The sequence below is a fragment of the Cupressus sempervirens genome, chromosome 10 (genome assembly GCF_028749045.1).
Source record: "Cupressus sempervirens isolate cs-2001-9-10 chromosome 10, ASM2874904v1, whole genome shotgun sequence".
Classification (NCBI taxonomy): domain Eukaryota; kingdom Viridiplantae; phylum Streptophyta; class Pinopsida; order Cupressales; family Cupressaceae; genus Cupressus; species Cupressus sempervirens.
The window spans coordinates 271,188,855-271,206,133 of NC_143127.1; the positions used below are offsets into that span (position 1 = coordinate 271,188,855).

At 39.8% G+C, this 17,279-nt stretch overlaps 1 long non-coding RNA gene across 1 annotated transcript; it reads left to right on the forward strand.

The window, feature by feature from the left end:
• The first annotated feature begins 5,116 nt into the window (after positions 1–5,116).
• Positions 5,117–16,325, forward strand: LOC149533692 (uncharacterized). The gene is made up of 2 exons (XR_016356878.1): positions 5,117–5,637; positions 15,815–16,325. It is a non-coding gene; the product is annotated as an uncharacterized LOC149533692 (long non-coding RNA).
• The last annotated feature ends 954 nt before the right edge of the window (positions 16,326–17,279 follow it).

Below are 17,279 nucleotides of genomic sequence, written 5' to 3' on the forward strand. Positions count from 1 at the left end.
GTTTAATAAAATTGCTTGGGAAGTATTTTGTCATCTCTTTGTTTCCTTATTGTTGCATTCTTGGTTGTGAGTTGGTAAGGGTGGTGTGCCCCTTCGTCAGTGGTATCAGAGCAATACTCCATCAGTGGTAACAGAGCAGCACTCCATCAGTGGTATCAGAGCAGGAGTTCCTGAGTGTACAAGCAGATCACCGAAGTATTAGGCAGTTTGTACCAAGACCTTGGTTGGGTGAAATTTATTAGAGCAAGAGTTCTTGAGTGTACAAGTAGATCACCGAAGTGTGAGGCAGTTTGTACCAAGACCTTGGTTGGGTGAAGTTTATCTGAGTGAGTTGTTCCTGAGCGTGTAGATAGATTACCGAAGTTGAGGCAGTTTGCACCAGAACCTTGGGAGGACATGTAGACTGATCAATGGAAGACTGAACTTGTTGAGGCATGATCATAGAGAGCTTGTGGATTGCAGATCCGTTGTCCTAGACTTGTGATGTGGTTCCTGATTGTTCGTGTGAGGTGGTAGGTTGCGATCTGACTTGCAAACAATTTGGTTGTCACAAGGAGCGTGGGAAGGATTTGTTGCAGAGGGTTTACGAAGATATTGGGAGATGGCTTCAAGAGGATTGTACCCTAGGATGATTGCAAAAATCCATGATATAGTGGAGAGGAATTTTTCTAAGATGATTTCTCAGTTGGATGCTAGATTGGCTGATCAAGCTAAGAAGGTCAAGGTGGAAGAGGATGGTTTTGCTGATCAGTTTGTGGAGCCTGATGCAGAACCTACAGAGCAACTAGAGGTTGTTGCTGAAGATATTCCTAATGTTGTTAATGTTGGGATAGAGGTTGGTTTTCATGATCAGTTGGTTGAGTCTGACATGGAGACTACATAGCATTTGGTCGTGGATGATCTAGTTGATGTTGGTGGTGACTTGTATGTTGCAGAGCACTTGGTCGTGGATGATCCAGTTGTTGTTGGAGGTGAGTTATGTATTGCAGAGCATCTTGTTGTGAGCAATGATATTGCTAGTTTGGCATGTATTGATGGAGATCTACATGTTGGTGCTGATATGGAGTTTGTTGTTGCTGATGCGGGGTTTGTTGCTACTGGTGTGGATTCACTAATCACTGATGTGAATGAGGGTTTGTTGATGAAGAATTATGTTCAATTTTTTTTTGAGGGTGAGCATGCTGATTGGATGGTTGAGATTCGGGTGTTTGATAGAGTAATGCAGATGTGGAAGATTTGCATGGTGGTTTTGTTGTCCCTGTTGAGGTGGAAACCTTTGGTGAAGATGAAGATGGTTGTAGATCTTTCTTTGGTGTCAAAGTGTGGGACACACTTTTCTATCTACCGGGGGAGTCTGATGCAGGAGCATCTTGCATGGAAAAATTATTGAAAAAAAAAAAAAAATTATGGAGGAGAGAGAAAGTGACGAAAATTAGAGGAGAAATAGTAAAAAAAATTAAAAGGGGAAAAAAGGAAAAAAGAAAGGAAAAGGGGATTTCTATTTTTGAGGTGCATAGGTGGCATAATAGAAAAAATAAAAAATAAAAATGGTTGTCATTCCATTTATCGAGGTGTGTGGGTAGAATTCTAGAAAGTTATGAATATTGCAGAAAGTTGTGGTAGTTGTAGAAGGTTGTGGATAAGTCATGCATTGAGTGGTAAGTGCCTATTTAAGCAAGGCATATGAGCATTTCTAATCAAGCTCGAGGAGTAGAAGCTTGAGAAGTGGAAGCTCGAGAAGGAGAAGCTTGAGAAGGAGTAGCTTGGGAAGTAGAAGCTTTGGAAGGAAAGCTTAGAAAGGTAAAAGTTGTGGAAGGTGAAGCTTGGAAAGCTTGGAAGGCTTCAAGGTGTGATAGAGAAGGAGGAAGTGAAGAGTGAGTTTTCATGAGTCTATGGACAGAGCACCGAATGTGAGGCAGTTTACAGCAGGATTGTGATGGAGTTGTGAGTGTGTATATAGAGCGTCGAATGTGATGCAGTTTACACTTGGATCTTGGATAAGGTTGGAGAAGAGCTAGTGACTATGGTTTAGAAACAAGGGGGTTGCTTGGTGGCTTGCGAGCACAAGTTGAGATCTCGTAGGTTTCTACCAGAGTGTGGATCTGGACTAGCTTGGGTTTGGATTGGAGCTTGAGAGATCTTGTAGAAATATTATTGTAATTGCTATTGGATTGTCAAGTTTAATAAAATTGCTTGGGAAGTATTTTGTCATCTCTTTGTTTCCTTATTGTTGCATTCTTGGTTATGAGTTGGTAAGGGTCGTGTGCCCCTTCGTTAGTGGTATCAGAGCAGTACTCCATCAACTTTATACAGACAACTTGTGGGTAGTTTGTTGTATCTAACACACACACACGTCCTGATATTTCCTTTGCGGTTGGACTTGTCTCTCAATTCTCCCATGATCCACATGACTGGCAAGCTTTTAAACATATCTTAAGGTACATTTAGGGTACAATATGTTATGGCATTCAGTACACATCGTGGGGTCCTCACATTGTTGGTTACATAGACTCAGATTGGGCTAGTGATATTGATGATCACAAGTCTACTTCTAGAGTTGTGTTCTATCTTGGTTTTGGTCCTATCACATGGTCTTGCAAGAAACAATGTGCTCACACATTATCATCTACAGGGCAGTTGTATTGGCTAGTCAAGAGGTTTTGTGACTTTGACAGTTGATGATAGAGTTTGGATTTCCTCCTGATAGTCCCACCTTTCTGTGGTGTGATAATCAGAGTGCTATACAAATTTCCTACAACCTAGTTGAGCATTAGTGGACCAAGCACATTGAGCTTCACATGCACTTCATCAGGCATCTAATTCAGGATGGTGCTTTGAGCTTAGAGCACATTCCTACTGCTAAGCAGGTTGTAGACATCTTCACTAAACCTTTTGCATCCCTGTGGTATCTTCAGTTGCGCTCTATGCTTGGGGTGAAGGAAGTTATCCTTGGGGGGTCTCAGTGATGAGTCCTTCCTTCCTTCTTTTCTTGCTATCTCTTTTTGGAGTAGAGTTTTTCCCATTGGGTTTTCTTTATTTCTTCGTTTCATAGAGACTTGATTGTGATTGGGTACCTCAATAGGCCTTGTTGTCGGGACCCAAGTTTTCTTTTAGCATTGCATTGTAGTTTCTTTGCCCTTTCTGCATTGTTTGTAGCTACATTGTTTCTCATCTTAATGGGGGTGTTAGAGTAAAGCTTTAATTTAATTTAATTTATTAAATTACCTTTACTCCCTTCTTAAGATTTTACTTTATGCACTTTGCATTTCTATTTAATAATTAATTGGTAACTATTAAATGTCATTTACCTTTTATGTTACCCTTTTTCGAGTTTCAATCTCCTTTGATAATGATTGATCTTTTGTAATTATCTCTTATCTTTTTCATTTTTGAGAATACAATTTGCATATTTTCAGAGCAAAACCCTTACCTCTTCTTTTCTTTTTCTTCTTTGTGACATGTTCTTGCATGCATGTATTCTTTGGGCTTTGCAGATTTGTATTGCTCAAATCCTTCATACAATTTGTGGCAACATAGAAAACCCTCCTAAAGCATTTATAAATGTCACACACACACACACACACACACACACACACACACACACACACACACACACAAGGTCTCCTCTAATTTTTAAACATAGGAGTAAATTTTTTTCCCCTCACCTCATTCCTAATTGGGATTTGAGAATTGTGATATTTAGAATGCCATTTTTCAATTTCACCTTTATTTTATCAATCTCACAGTATTCCACTAGCACAAAACTTGCATTGTAGGAAGTTGTACAAGATGCATAGGCTAGTATAGAAAACTTAGATGAATGTCATGAAGAGAAAACATGGATTAAGGAACCCTTAACACAAGTAAGAAGATTGTCTTACTTTCCTGCAATCTCTTGGTATGTGCTTTTGATACTGAAATCTTCATGGTTCATCGCAATCATCAGTGAATAGATAGGAAAAATGACACTTCTCTTCAAAGTTTTTCCAATATATGTCAGAATCTGGATATTTGATCTTCTCCAAAGCATTAGTAATATTGCACTAATAAGACACATTTGATCTCAAATTTGAAAGTTTATGTAGGCATGTCAAAGAAAACATTAAATTCGTCACATAATATATACATATAGGGTAACAATCAGTGAAAATACCTGCATAATTCTTGGTTTACGTGCAATCAAGCATGCCACTAAATTTCCAAAATTATGCAGTTGCAACTCTCCACCAGCAACTTGTTCCTATCATAGAGTCTTTGCAGTAATTGAGATTGTTGCCTGCATTGCAAAAGCATTGTGGCTTGCAATGATAAGGAAACATAACTATCATAATAATAATACAACTTCTAGGAGCATGCAAAATCCAAGTAAAGTGGGCTATGTAGGAAACAGGTATGCAAGTGCCCTTTTTGGGTGGACTTTTTTTGTTAAGAAAAAAAAAAAAAAAACTACTAAGAAAATTGATCGTGCCCAATGAAAATACTACAAATTTGAGGGAAAAGTAATGTTTAATAGAAAATAACAACCAATTGTGCGATTGTTTTTCACTTTTCCCAACTCCCTAGGCACAATAAAATGGAGAAGTATGATGAAACATTAGTCTCCCCCTCTATACCACATGAACTAATTATAGTAATGAATTCTATACTATCATTCTTTCAATACAATATTGATTAATAATATAGAATTTCAAATAAAGTTACAATTTTTTTAAAATTAAATTTGCCAAAAAGATGTAAGTCATAATATTTGATAATCAAATTTTTAGAGAGAGCACATTGTTCAATAAGTAAAGTTATAAAATAATAATAATGGGGTGTTTTAAAGAATTTTTTTCCTTATTTTTTAAATTGGAAAAGGAGGGTATTTATGTACAATTGTCATTTATTTATTAATAAGTCTTAACTCCGAGAAAAATGCAAATTTCTAAACATAAATAAATTTACAAATAATTATATACGAAACCTTATGGTAGGGGATTTTTTGTATAATGAAAATTAATTGCCATTAGGCTAATCTCCAAACAATTGCCACTAGGCTAATTTTTAGACAAAATGCATATTACAAATATGAAAATCAAATGATTGTGTTTTCATGTTTTGAATTTGGTAGGGATGATAGTGGCGTCCATAATAATCAACAATAATAAAAGTCGGAGAAAGGAAAAATTAGGTAGGTACCTTGTAAAGTTTTGGAAAGTATATTTAGTTTCAATCCCTCCCGAACTTGCCCATGTTTTGTCTTCAGAAGAGGCCATTTCAGTGCGAATCGGAGCGGCTAGGTTTTGGTTGTCTGGAGGATTTCCTCCATCCATTTCATCGAGTAAAAATTGCCCGTGTATTGGCTTTTGCTCATACACATCAGAGCCTCGTCCTCTGCTATTGATTTGCACTTTTCATTAAAAATCTGTGGACAGCTGCCGAATGGCCAATTGGTTTTTGGGGCCTAGAAAGAAAGAAACAGTGGTTATAAAGAAGGATAAGATGTAGCAGGAGGACATCAGGCGTGGGATGAATGGCAAGACTTTTGCACATAAAATAATTTTAATGAGCGTGTAGTCTTCCCTGATCCTCCCATGCCCATTGCCCTCTCTACATATCCCTGTTATTTCACTTTGCTTCAAGAAATCTATGCTACAGGTATCTGTTCTGTATTGATTGATATATAATTTTTATATCTGATAATTTTAATGGATCTGTTTTATATTATAGATATAGATGCGCTGGTAAGGTGTAGTTGGATATATCTATTTTCTCTCCAGATCTGTGCAAGTTTCGGATCCATCAAACAATGATTTGCCTGTAAACGATTTAAGCATTTGTGCAAGTTTAGATATTTTTGATAGTCATTGAGTTAGAAGTGGTTTTATATTAGGATTTCAAGATTCATAAGTTCTATGTTTTAACCCTAGCTTTTGTTGTAATCTTAATCTTAACTAATTAAATCTTAATCCTAATCCTGACTATTAATAACATTATACAATTATTACTAAGCTCAAGGGTAAGGGACGTGCCAGTTACAATACAGTTAGGTTCCACAAGGAGTATGCGATAGTTCATGTTCCTATAAGCTATTCTGTACCCTTTTATCCTGAAAAATAAAAGGATCTGTTTCCATTTTCATTTATCTGAGAAAAAACTTTTGCTTCCTTAGGTCTTTAATATCCATTCTTGTCGTTTCTGGATCCCTAGGGTTGGCTCAGCAAGAGTTTCCGTAATTTTCCCAAGGAAAATTGTTTGGATATTGGACTCTGGTGATGCTCATCATATCTCCGTTCTCTGTTACTGGTTAGCAATTTTTCATGTGGCCAGTTGTTTGTTGAAACGTGAAAAGAAAGGCCCGGTGGGTATAGAGAGGGATAAGATGTAGCAGGAGGACACCGGGCATGGGATGAATGATAATGATTTGTTCATAGAATAATGATATTGCATTCCCATTAAAATACGTTTTCTAGTCATATAACTCATGTTCATGCAGTCAGTTCGAGCCTGTTTAATTGTTCTTCTTTTGTTTTGAAAGGCAGCCTATACAGAATTTTTTTTGAAAAAAGAGGGGTAAAAACTTTATTGAAAATTAGAGCAACTGAATACAAAACATCAAAGGGCTAAAGCCCCAAGAACCTCCAAGGTCCCCAAAACCAATACCACTAAAAACATCAATCCCCAACACCTCTATTATCATCTACCAGAATCCTCTCCAAGGCCTGACATAGCTTGTATGGCATCTGCCCCCACTCATCAATCTTTCGGCCATCTATAGCTTCTGATGCCCATTTTGCCAGACAAATGGCCGCCCTATTCCACTCCCTTGGAATATGGACATAAGACACTGAATCCATTAAAGAACTAACTTGTAATATCTGCTGCACTAACTTAGACAACTGCTAGCTAACATCAGAAATCTTCCTCTCAAGAAGCATATTGACTAGTACCTGAGAGTCAGCCTCACAAATCACCTTCCACCATCCTAGAGCATAGGCTTGCTTCAAAGCATATAGGATAGCCAAGCCTTCCATCTTGTTAACAGTTTGTATCCCTTTATTGGCCAAGAAAACGAAAACCACAGATCCAAAATAGTCCCTTCCAAACCCACCAATCCCAGCCAAACCTGGATTATCCTTGGAAGAACCATCTGTATTAACTTTCAAAACACCCTTTGGAGGGGGCAGCCATTTCCCCATCCTTTGAACTTTTTGCTTCACACGTCTCCCTCTTCTGACGCAAGCTGAGGTTGGAGATATCTCCTCTATGCCAAACCTCCCAACGATCTCAGCATCTCCTTTCTCCAGAGGCAACACAATCTTGCTCTTGGCTTCAACAATTTCTTGGAGCATTCCCATAATTCTAGTCCAAACTTGTTGAATCCCCAATTCTTCGCCTCTAAAGATTCTACGATTCCTTTCCAACCAAACTTGCCATAACAGGAAGATAGGACCAGCATACCAAACATCATGCAAACATCATGTAGGAAGGGAGCCGATGAAAGGCGCCTTCCCATTCTCATCCAAAACTCTGCCAAGGAGGCATGAATGCATGGGCATTTCCAAACATTCCACCAGAAATGCCATAATTGCAGGGTGAAGGAGCAACGGAAGAATAAATGTTGTACATCTTCCTCCCCGCCACCATAGAGAACACACCTCGAAGGACCATAAAAGCCCCTCTTCTGAATATTGTCCCAAGTCAGGCACCTATTCCAAACCAAAGTCCAAATGAAGCAATTGCATTTTGGCCAAGAGAATATATTCCAAACTTTCTTCCACCAGTGAACCTCCCCCCCTACCAATTGTTGAGAGAGTAGCTTTTGATACCCAGAAGACACAATGTAGACACCCTTAGGATTAGGGGACCAGGCTAGAACATCACTATCCATAAGGGTGCTACAGTCACGACTAGAAATAATGTGATAAAGCTCAACGCATTCTACTTCCAACCCAAGGATAGGCCACTCCCTTGGGTTCTTCCATCTTACTTCCACCAACTGTCCCTGAAGGGAGAAGGACTTAAAGTCACTCACCTTAGTCCATCTAGCTTCACAAAACCTCTGGGACAATAAGCACAAATGAGGATATTGGACGACTATGGGAGGATGGCCATCCCAAGAGTCATGCCAAAAATGTACCTCTAACCCCCTCTTACAGATCCAGAAAAGGCCTCCCTTTATGAGCGCAACCCCTTTCTTGAGAGTAGTCCAAATCACCGAGCCTTTCCCAGTCAAGCTGTACCGTGGGATATCCTTCTGTGGGATCCCAAAGAAATACTTATGAGACAAAATTTTGGCCCACACTTGGTCCTGTTCCACACACCATCGCCAATACAGTTTAGCTGCCAGAGCAATACTAGACATCAATAACTATTGAAGGCCAAGACCACCAAACCTTTTTGGACTACAAACAACCTCCCACTTGATAAGACTCCACTTCGTTGAAGATAAATTTCCAGCGCATAAAAATTGTCTAGCTAAGGAATCAAGGTCCCTAACAAAGCTCATTGGCGCCACCTGACCTATAGAGGGGGAGAGCCTGCACCACAAATTGAAGCAATTGGACCCGGCCAACAAAAGATAGCTAACGATGGGTCCAATGATTCACTTTGTCTCGAAACTTATCCAAAATAACTTGCCATGATTCCTTAGACTGTTTGCCAACTAAGATAGGGATCCCAAGATATAGTAGTGGGAGGCTTTCAATTTGGAACCTGAGAATATGAGCAACTCTTCGCTGAATGAAAGGTAGAGTGTTGAAGAAAAAAATGGAAGACTTACCCTCGTTGATCAGCTGTCCTGAAGTAGCCAGATAAACATCCAACACGTTACGCATATTAGAAGCGTCCCTAATGGTAGCCATGACCATCAACGCCGTATCATCCACAAACTGGAGGTGAGATTGAACAGGACGACCCACTCCCCATTGCCAACCCTTAATGAAGCCCTCTTCAACATTCCTTTTAATCAGCCGTCACAAACCTTCCACCAAAAGAAGAAACAGGTAGGGAGAAAGAGGGTCCCCTTGCCGCAAACCACGAGAGGCCCCAAAGAGATTAGAATGTTCCCCATTGATTAAAATTGAAAAAGAAGTTGAATTTACACAACTCATAACCCAACGAATCCATTCCTCCTCAAAACCAAAGGCACTCAAAACCTTCTGAAGAAAGGACCAACAAACTCTGTCATAAGCCTTGGCCATGTCCAACTTGATAAACATAGCCTTGTCTTTGGAGCTAGCTATGGAATGAATAGTCTCAGTGGCCACAACCACCCCATCCAGAATCTGGTGGCCCTCTACAAAGTCACTTTGTTCTTCAGAGATTAGCACTGCAAGACACTTTTTTAGCCTTTCCACAATCAACTTAGAAATAATTTTATAAGTTACATTGCACAGAGAAATAGGGCAAAATTGACTTAGCCGGTCAGCCTTCTCCCCCTTGGGGATGAGAGAAAGAAAGGTGAGTTCAGGGCCCGGAGCATTTGCTTATTCTTCTGGGATTCTTGAACAGTTGCCAGTAAATCTAATTTTATAATGTCCCAAAATTCTTGGAAGAATTCAATCGGGAAACCATTTGGACCAGGAGCCTTTCCTTTTTTCAGAGCCTTTTCTTTTTTCATCTGGAAAACAACCTTCTCTAACTCCCCCAAAGATATGACACTCATAAGATACTCTTTCATTTCCAAAGAGATTAAAGGTGGGATACAGGATAGGACCTGCGCCTCAGCAACCGAGTTCCCCAGTGATTCCTCCCTAAATAAAGAAACGAAGTATTGCATAGCTTCATTTAAAACATCTTGAGTAGAGGAATTAACCTCCCCCCTATTAGTAGCCAAAGATGATATAGAATTATCATGTTGTTTGGCTTTCACCGAATTGAAGAAGAAGGCAGTGTTCTTGTCCTCCTGTTGGAGCCACTCAATCCGAGCTTTCTGTTTCCAAAAGATTTCCTCTCTTAGCTCCCACTCCTCCAGATTTTTTAGAGCCTTGGCTTCCTCCCGCAACAAATTCTCCGACACTCCATCCTCCCTAATCAACCTGGTAATAGTATTCAACTCCACTTGAGCCTCATATTTCTCTTGGAAAATGTTCCCAAAGCATTGTCAGTTCCATCGTTTGAGCTGATACTTAACATATTGTAGGAGCTTGGCAAAGGTATACATTGCTGTCCCAAAAGCAAGCCTACCATCCTTGCACCATTTGGCTACACAACCAAAAAGATCTGGGTCCTTGAGCCACATGAGCTGAAACTTAAATAGTGTCTTCTGAGGCAAATGGGCTGATGAAATGACAAGCTTAATAGGCCAATGATTCGAACCTCTCCAATCTAATATCTCAGACCTGGAAGACCACAATCCTCCCACCCAAAAATAGGAAACCATAAAGTGGTCTAATCTTTCAGCAATGCATTTGTCACCCACCCTTCTATTGTTCCAGGTGAACTGACCATTGCTAGGCTTGATATCCACAAGATTGAGTGCTGACATATTATCCCGAAGCAAAACAGAAGAGGGCTCCAGTCTTGCATTATCTCCCCGTTTTTGAAATAAGTCAAGAATAGCATTAAAGTCCTCAGCTATAATCCACAGTAGGTAAGGAAATAAACTACGAACCAAATGAATATTATTCCAGACCAGAAGCTTACCTTGAAATTCAATAGGAGCATAGACATTAGAGAAAAGGACAGATTCCCTTGACTCAATGCACAAAGCCACCATGGATAAGGAGGATTTGAAAGAGATCCACGACACTGGTTGAATCTTCCGTGGGTTCCAGAGACATGCCACACCCCCTGAAGATCCTTGGGCTCCGATGCATTGGCATTGCCCACTTCTCCACAGTTTAGGTGCCATACTCATCATACATTCCATAGAAACTTTAGTATCCTGGAGAAAAAGAACATCCGGAGGGTCATTTCTAACTAATTCCCGAACAACTTTTTGTCTAGGGCCACTGTTCAAGCCCCTAACATTCCAAGAAATAATGATCATTTCAGAGGAGTTGAGAAGTGGGAATCCCAAGTCTTTACAGAACTTGACTCCACCAAAGTCTCCCTTATCATCTTAATCTTTTCCAAGTCCTTACGTCCCATTTTAACATTTTTCGCTAAACCACTCTTCTTACCATCCTTTTGGAGAATGCCCAAATGAGAAGCAGATTTACCTCGCTTATCTGTATTTGAAGCCGCAGTCCTAGTAGGAAGAGCTGCATCCTCCACTCCCTGACCCAAGTCAACATTTGGCTCTAGAATCATTTGAGTCCCTATCTGCCCTTCCATGACCATAGGCATGGCAGATTCCACATGAGAAATAGAAGGAGGGATGGAAGAACAAATCTCCAATCCAGAATCTGTTACCAGTTGTTCTGCATTATTTAATCCAGGATTAACTTCTTGCTGACCCAATTTGTCCAACACCTCAAACCTGTTAAAAGTATCCTCATCTTGTCTCTCCATTAGAGTCCTCTTTTGACCCCTATTACGATTTCGAGCCTTAACCTGGATAAACCCCTCAGCATCCTTGCCCTTGCTAGCAGCAGGCTTCTCCCCCTTGTCAATACTGGAAGTGTTACGAGGAGGAGGTGTAGGTTGCTGCTCCATTGACTTGGCCTTTGGACATCTTCGCACCAGGTGGCCATATTCGTGACAAAGGCGACATCGGAAAGAATGTGAGCCCAAGAATGTGAGCCCGCACACATTTCCACCGCATCTGGCAATGGTTTACTCAAATCGAGATCCACACAAATTCGGGCAAAAGTCATTACTTTCTTTCCCAAAGTTTGTGTAGAAGGCCCCACCGGCTTTCCTACCATTGATGCAAGCATATGAATAACATCCGCTCTGCAACATTCTATTGGAAATCTGGGTAGCCGAACCCACACTGGAACTCGATTTGGGAGCTCCTCAGAAGGGTTAAATCCTACATGCCATGGTTTGACAAAAAGACCAGTCTGGTTATAAAAATAAGGCCCACCCTCAAAAACACTATTATGATCAGCCAGGCAAATGAATGTAATCATGAAGAAATTGTTTGCAAGCAGCGTGACCTCCATTTCACCTTTTGGTTCCCAAACTCTCCGAGCCCAATTCTCCAAAAATTGGAGAGAAACTCTCAATCCCAAAAACTTGCAATACAGCGAATGTTTGGAGTAATACTCGACATCCTCGGCGATTATTTCAAAGGGGATAACCAATTTGGGTCTCTCTTTGCAGCGTTCAAGGCAACCATTAATCTTTGTGATCCGTGATCCCCCCAGCAGGCACGAATCCGCAGCATCAGTATTCTGAGAAAAAAGGGTGTTCTCAAAAACCCTAGCCTCCTGTCCCACCATGTTCAAATCCTCCATAACATGTGATACTTCAGCAGGCGATGCCCTAGAGGGCCCACCCTTCGCCATACCCACACTCAGCCCTGGTCAATCCACGGCAATGGGATCCGACCAGGCTCTCCTGTTGACCCGCACGGCGTTAAACTCTCCCACAACGATCACTCACAACCGGCGGACCAGTAAAAACAATGTCCAAAACTCCCCTATCCACTCAATAGCACCTTCTACCCTCCTGCGCACACACAGTCCCAGCGATGAGGAGCTAGGGCATGGCTGCCCTAGCTCAGCGAAAAATTGCAGATGCCCGACGCCATCTCATTCAAATCTCTCTACCATACACTTATCAACCAGCCTATGCAGAATTTGACTCTTCATAAGCTGCGTCAATTTTTTCCTGTCGTTTAGGATACCTGTTAAACTGATCAAATTGCAAAAATTCCTGTTATGAATGTTGTTGCTGAAGAGAAGTCACCGAATCAAACTGAATATGCAATATTCTTTTATCCTGCAAGGTGTACTTCTTTTACTTTTCCCACAACAAATTGGAGTTGAATATAAAAAGAGTAGCTATTTTAAAAAAATGCTATATTACGTGAAAGCAATTAATTTAGAAATTTTCGTAGAATTATTTTGCTCCGCTTTAAGCTAAATATATAACAATTTAGCAATTTGGCAAAAAAAATCTTTAAAGGCAATCACAATTGACCATAGCATTTTGTGCTACATATAGATTTTTAAGCATTCTCATTGCCACGCCCCAATAAAGATCTAAGATCCACGGTATGACTGTAAACCTTCACTTGTATTACATACTCTTTTGTTCTGTTTAGTAGTTCGTGTTGTTTTTTTCCATTTGTTATCAGAGTTATGTTTATGTAGAAGGGATGAGGCTGTAATAGCCAATGCATGGATCAGTTAGTAGTTGAGGTAAATAATAGTTTTATAGGAAATTTTTAATTCATCCTTTTAAATATGTAATTTTTTGATGATAAATCAATGAGTTATACAAAAGTTACTTTCTGTTCTCTTTTGCTCTGTTCTCTATTTACTGTTATTTTTAAAAATTTGTTGTTAAGAGTCATGTTTTATGAGAGATGAGGCTGTAATAGCCAATGCATGGAACAGTTGGAGAAAACTGCAGTCAATGTGTTTTAGGTGCGCTAATGTTAACATGGACACTAATGGGTTGAGCAGAGACATCCCTTGCCAACAATTTCTCATTGGTGGGATGGCCTCGTATCCATCGGTTTTGATAACAATGTGGTACTGAGAGCGAGTTGCTTGCATATGAAGATGGGTTTATCAAGGGCAAGTAATGTTGGACGTGTCAAAAGAAAGGAAATTTTGTAAAACATACACCAGATTTTTGGCACTTTTCCACCACTCCACCTTTGTACGGATAGTTCGCTTAGGATTGAATGCCATTCTTGGCAATGTATTGAAACGATTTAGTCACTGATACCTCCCGACAACCATCTTTTTGATAGCAGTAAAGCAGCATCTAGGGTGAAAGGTGGACAAGCTCCCCTAAAACAATTTTGTTGAGACCCTCTATTTCTGTTATGGCTGAGAAAATATTAAAATGTTTAGAGCTTAATGTGATGAAATCATACAACAACTAATGACTTGTATTTGTGCTAATAAGAAAACTTACCACATCCCTGATTTCTCACAGGTGTTACAACACCTGCCTTCCTCTAGTCAACAGTCTTTGGGAGAGGGCTAGGAGCGTTAGGCATGTAGGTCTATCTGCCTCTCAGATTAAGCCCAACAATCTCAGAGGCTTTGACGCAATTGGTCTTGGGCACGACTTCCTCCTATATCATGTCTGTGAATGGTGTGAGGCCTAGTAGGTAAGGGTTCTGCTTCGCATTATGCTCAATCTCACCCAACTTCTCCTTGATAATCAGGTACCTTTTTTGCTTCTCCACCCGGTCTTTGTATTGTTTCCCCTGATCTAGGGACCAACTCTCAAACTTGGAGAATATGGTCTTGATTGAGACTACATCAACTGGGGTGTACCCAAGTCGGGTGCCTCTTCCTCTAGTGACCATAACTGGCCTAAACATAGAAAACAAGACTAAGCCTAAACCAAAAATAACACTCCTTTTCCCCATTCTCGCACACAACAGTGACTGACTGACGAGTAAGAGGCTCTCTCTATATAGAGAGTTCCTCACCTAATTTCTCACCATCAAATTCATAAATGTCTATTATCTCTTTTGGTTGTTTAAATATATTCCAAGTTTTTTAAGACATTCTTGCAGAATGTTGAGATATGCTACAGTTTATGCATTGTGTGAGGACACATTTCAGTTGACTTCAATCATTTTATTTCTCTCCAGCTTGGGAAAGGTGTTGGGGAGAAGAGGTTTAGATCCATGAGAAAGGTGTTCACAACAATTTGATGGTGAGAAATTAGGTGAAGAAGAACTCTCTATACAGAGAGAGCCTCTTGCTCGTCAGTCAAGTGAAGTAGAGTGTTATTTTTGGTTTAGGCTTAGTTTTGTTTCTATGTTTAGGCCTGCCATGGTGGTTGGAGGAAGAGGTGCACAACTTGGGGTACACCCCAACTGATGTAGTCTAGAATGAGATCGTATTCTCCAAGTTTGAGTGTTGGGCCCTGGAGCATGGGAAGCAGAAAAAGTACCTGATTTTCAAGGAGAAGTTGAGCGAGATTAGGGAGCACAATGCAAAGCAGAACTCTTACCTGCTAGGCCTCACGCCACTCACTGACACGACGTAGGAGGAAGTCATGCTCAAGACCAGCTGAATCAAAACCTCTAAGACTGTTGGGCTTAGTCTGAGTGGCAAATACGCCTACACGCCTGACGCTTCCAGCTCTCTCCCAAAGATAGTTGATTGGAGGAAGGCAGGCACTGAAACACCTATGAGAAATCAAGGGTATGGTAAGCTTTCTTATTCGCACAACTACAAGCCATCAACTGGTGTAAGCTTTCATCAGGTTAAACATTTTATTTTTGTAGGGAATTGTTGGGCCTTCTTGGCCACAGCAGTCACAAAGGGTGTCAACAAAATTGTTTTGGGGGAGCTCGTTCCCCTTTCACCTTAGCTGCTGTTGGACTGCTATCATAAGGATGGCTGTCGGGAGGGCTCCGTAACTGAAGCGTTATGGTACATTGCCAGAAATGACATTGAATCTGAATCGGACTATCCATACAGGAGTGGGGTGGTGGAAAAGTGTCACAAATCTGGTGTATGTTTTACGTAATTTCCTTTTTTTTAACATGTCCAACATTATTTGCCCTTGATAAGCCTGTGTTCATATGCAAGCGATTTGCTCTCGGTCCTGCGTTGTTATCAAAACGGATGGATGCGAGGCCATCCCACCCAATGAGAAATCGTTGGCAAGGGTTGTCTATGCTCAACCCATTAGTGTTCGCATTGACATTATCACACCTGACTTTGACAGTAGTGGTGATAATTTTCACTTGCAGATGATAAAAGTAGAAATGCAAATGATGATTAAAAATTGTGGGGCACAGGGAATGGCTCAGAGTACCTACAGATCGATTGGGAAGTCGAGATGAAAAAGTGAAGTCCATTATTGGCCTTGCTCATTCAGATTCAAAATTACGTTATGTTCAAATCATCTGAATTTTTTTAGAGGAACTAAGTTGTTTGAAGCAAAAGCAACAAATATAAAGTTCTTTTGGAAATTGCAATTACTTAGATTCAAGATGTAATGTCTAGCCACATGAGCAATAAAGACGTTTTATTAAATAGTTTGTAATATGCTGTGTTCCATGATGGAATGAGTTTGTGGATGGAGTTACAGGGAGCATAGGTTTGGGAACGACCAGGAAGTGATGCTGAATTACATATCTAAGTAAACACATTTTGCAATAATTGTGATGCACTTTGAACATTAAGTTACAAGTAGAAAGATTGTGTTGGGAGTATCATATATCTGACACTAAAGAAAACAATAGCTCTAACTATTCCTATTATTTCAGCTCAAGGTATGGAAATAATAACATAAAAATACCTTCTTTATATGTGTACTGATCTTTTATTTATTTTTAATGCATAAGAGCCATGCAAACTGAAACAAAGCTATCTCTACTATTTAAGTAGAGATAATTATTACAAACTGATACATCTTGGAATGGTAGGTAAGAATGAGATTGTCTTATCATTGTAGGAAAATAGGTCAAATTGTAATTAATTGTAAAATTTGTACCATTGACCTTCTAAAAGGAAAAGTTAAAAGAATTAATAATAATAGCTGTTGTTGAGGAACCACAGTTCATTAGCCTATGATGCTGGAAACTTAGATGATAGTTGACTATATTTACAATTAAGGAGCAACTTTAAGAAGCCTGATTGATTCAAGAACTAGTTTCAAAGAACTTATGCATAATACATTTTCTATTGTTTTATTTTATTTTTCCAATCAGTCTGTGCATTAGTGTTTGAACATGGTATCAATGCTGAACTCCAGACTTGTCTCTAAGTTTCAATTTATTGTCCCAATTCAGATAATTTTTAATGACCTACAGCTAGGTGTCAATCAACTACAGTTAGTTGTAATAACAATTTTATAGAAAGTTGTTAAAGTCATCTAGTACATATGTAATGTTGTGATTATTATCGATGAGCTATACATCAGCTTTATTTTGCTTTGCTTCATTTCTGTCCTCCACTCTTTGTTTTTCTTTTGACTGCCCTATAAAAAGATAATTATATAACCCGTATGAGGACATCCTCCGGCAATTGAAGAGTTTCCATACTGATTCGCTTGGCTCTGAGGGACCAAGTATTAAAGCAGAATATTTGTGGCATTGGTCAATTAAGATAGAGGCGAGTAATGGTAGTAAGTGTTGTGGGCCTAAGAAGTTGTAATTGGAATCTATTTCCAGATTTGTTTTTGAGTCCACTGAAGCCATGGGAATTGCCCGGGGAAAAATAGAGAAAGAAGTAAGTGATTCAGAACAAAAATGAAGAGAA